The 3694-nt window shown below is 40.8% G+C and overlaps 1 long non-coding RNA gene across 1 annotated transcript; it reads right to left on the reverse strand.

Annotated features, from left to right (window-relative positions):
* Positions 1-1776: 1776 nt before the first annotated feature.
* LOC107555945 (uncharacterized) lies at positions 1777-2184 on the reverse strand. The gene is made up of 3 exons (XR_001605226.1): positions 2098-2184; positions 1923-2023; positions 1777-1832 (listed from the first exon to the last, which is right to left on the reverse strand). It is a non-coding gene; the product is annotated as an uncharacterized lncRNA (long non-coding RNA).
* Positions 2185-3694: the final 1510 nt, after the last annotated feature.

Below are 3694 nucleotides of genomic sequence, written 5' to 3' on the forward strand. Positions count from 1 at the left end.
CCCTTAAAGGAATCCATTTTGATTCCAAGCCTGGAGCTCTACCCCGGGCCCAGGAGTCTGGCCCTAACAGGTAAGTTGGGTATGTAGCCTAAGCCTTTGGCCGTAGGGGATAAAATCACGGACAGCCGTCTGACGTCCCAGGGGCAACTCACCATGAAAATGGTAAAGTTGGTACTTAGTGCTCGCCATGGTTCTGGCCTGCACTCCCCTCAGCATGGCGGCGTGGATATACCGTTCCCCATAGCGACCCCTAGAGGACGCAGTTCGAAGTTCCCTTGAAAGGGAACGTCTCAGGTTACTTATGTAACCATGGTTCCCTGAGTAGGGAACGAGACACTGCGTCCTCTAGGCTTCCTGCCATGCTTCGAACGCAAGCTTCAGACGAAGAAGTGAATGACATGTTCTCCCTGCGCTTATTTATGCTATAGTCGCACCGGTAGTGACGTCATGGGCTGTTGCCGGCCAACGTGTTGTTGGTGTTTTTCAATGTATGCTTCAGACACGGGTCACGACGAGGCATTCCCCATAGCGACCCCTAGAGGACGCAGTGTCTCATTCCCTACTCAGGGAACCATGGTTACATAAGTAACCCAAGACTTTTTCAATAGTTTTATCTTGATGCTGTAACTTTTGATAAATCTAAGAAAAAGTGAGAAAGTGTGTGCAAGTTTGGCTAATCTTTTAAAGATCCTTTTACTGTACATCTTTGAATTATAATGTAGGATCATTACCCTAGTTAGAAGACAGTCAACAAGCTAATAGTGCTTCTAGACTATAATGCATACATAATACAACAGTTGTTTGTTGTTTGAGGGAGCGATGCAATTTGTCTCAGGGCTTTTGGCTTCTCTCCTGAGGCCACAAGAGGGCGCATCGAGCAAAATAGTATGCACGTTTCTTCAATGCATAATAAAATAACATGACTATCTTTGAAAAAAGTGCATAATGTTTAAAATAATGTTTATAAACCTTATGTGGCAATGCAGAGAGGGAGGGGGAGGAGAGTTAATGTACGACTAAGTCAGAACACCCCTAAACCAAAAGAAAACTGACTACGCCACCCCGTAAAGAAACGGGGAAATAACCACCCAAATCAGGGACACAGGTTCGTAGGCTAAGTAAAACCCAAAGAGACGTGTAAACAATGTACAAACGCTTTATTCAAATTGTCACAACAAATTATTAAAACACTCAAGGGCATCAATGTCACGTGTCGGATCACAATTAAACACCATATATCGGCAGCTCTGTATACTACACCAGATAAAGAAATAATTTAAGCATACTCACAAAGGAAAACAACCAAATAAACAGGCACAGGCTTTCCAGCAGCAAAGGCAGGCTAGCTGAAGTGAAGATCTTATCTGTACGCTAGTACATCCCACGCACACTCACACCCACTCACACAGAGTAAAACGTGAATCCAAACAACACTGCACTCCACACGATTGTTCCATCACCAGTACTCACTACCAGCTAGCCTCCCAGCCTCGGGCCCTGCAGTGCCTAAAACAAACACAAAAGGAAATTTTACATTCCATAACACAATAAAAGTACATCCATCAACTTAAACCAAAAAGAAAACAATATGTATAAAGAAATAATATCTTGTTATAAAATATAACAAATGAAATAATAATGTTATATTTACAACAAACAAACAGGAAACAAAATATATAGAGCAGGAAAATAACACAATGTTATTTAAATTAAACAAAAGAAAGAAAAGAAACAAAAGGAAAGAAGCACAAAAGACGACACAATAACAAAAGAAAACTGCAGCGCCATCCTCCTTTAACGCCGAATGTAGACACTTCCGCCTTCTCCCGCGACTAACCAGCGCAGTGTCAGCGAAAAAAAGAAAGGGGCGATTACTAAAATATCACTTTTCTTGGGAGCATGAGAAAATGGATTGCACCTACCGAAACGGATCGTTGTGCCACACGAATTGTACCGTTGCTCTCAACTCATAACAAGCATAGAAGCTCATGCAGGAAGATACCTTCACCGAAGAATTTCACAGCTAAGTAGTAAATAAGCACCGGTTAACATCACCCGATGCTAAACAAGCAGCACGTAATACGAGCAGACACATACCTGACATGTAGTGGACAGCCTGCAACCCAACACAACGCATCAAATGGCCATTCCACACCCATCTATACAAGTGCACTCCATAGGTGCGGTCCCAGCAGTGACGTACACCAGGTGGTATAACTCCAGTCTTAAATACCCGGAAAGACAGGTTCTAATAGGCCATTGTGGATGACAACCACACGCCAATGAGAAAGGATTACGTCACCCACCTTACCACACTTATATAATTAATAAAGTTGCTTAAACAATTAGAAACAAAACAGCACCATGCATGTATGTATAGTTTAATACAAATGACCGAAAACCAATCACAAAGTGTAATTTCTTCATTTAAAAACTTGAGATGCAGTGGGATGGGGAAAACCGCCATACAGTCTTGAGAAATGTTTTTTAAAAGTTTAACTTACATTTATTTTACATGGCTTTCTAAACATGCGGCTGGCTCTCTTGTGCTAGAAGCGAATGCCACGGTGATAGATGTCCCTCTAGAAAAATACGATAAATATGCGTTCTGTGTGAATGGCTTGGTTTCGGTTTTGACGTAAACATCATCTTCCCCTCATTGAGTGTTCTCTTTTTCTGCAATATTTTGAATGAACAACGTAGCAGCGTCATATCTAGTGGGTTCAACTGGATAGGCTAACAAGAGCATTAAAATGCAATGACACTTACACCGTCGTCGCATTTCGTGCACCACTGATAAGGTTGCCGGTCGCACACCTGAAATTCGAACGCAACGTTTTTGCATTCGAAGGTGAATTTTTATTTTAAATTCGACGAATATTCGAAATTCAAATTTTTTTTGACAGCCCTAAAAGTAAGAACAGTGCCCACAAAATTTAGATAAGGGGGCCGTCTGACCGATGTATAATGATTTATTTTGCACATGGCTAGTTTACATAATAGCATCTAATTATCCTAGCCTGCATGATGTATTGGCCAATCTGTTTCAAGTGATTTTCCCTTGATTTTCATTACTATTTGATGTGCACCCAAGAGTTCTTAATCATACTCATAATGTTATGACTGGAGTCACTTATACGGCCAATGAAAGTCATTTCTCATCACGAGCTCTTAATGAGACTGAAACGGGCATGGTAAGACATCTCTACTACAGGAATGGGGTCTGGAATTCTGACAAATGTCAAATGAACTTTTCAGACATTTCCTTTCCTTCAGGCATGAGAAAAGACCCGTAATCTGCAGTTAGTCAGTGCGAGACATTTTACAGTAGATTGACCTTTGAAAGAGTATGAACATTGGTAGCAGGTTTTGTCTCAAGTTTCAAGTCTCACATAGCCAAACTTTCTGTCACCATAAATTATAGACCATTTTGTAGTTACTTCTGCTTAAAGGGGTCATATGATGCGATTTAAATTTTTCCTTTCTCTTTGGAGTATTACAAGCTCTTGGTACATAAAGAAGATCTGTAAAGTTGCAAAGACTAAAGTCTCAAATCCAAAGAGAGTATGAACATTGAATATAAAGAATTTATTCTTTATAAAAGTTAAGAGTCAGCCACGCCTACCTAAAATGGCTCGTTCTAACACGCCCCCACATATCTACATCACTATGTGGGAAGATTTGTATAACGCTG

Source organism: Sinocyclocheilus grahami, unplaced genomic scaffold, assembly GCF_001515645.1.
Source record: "Sinocyclocheilus grahami isolate Dianchi unplaced genomic scaffold, SAMN03320097.WGS_v1.1 scaffold550.1, whole genome shotgun sequence".
NCBI classification, from domain to species: Eukaryota; Metazoa; Chordata; class Actinopteri; order Cypriniformes; family Cyprinidae; genus Sinocyclocheilus; species Sinocyclocheilus grahami.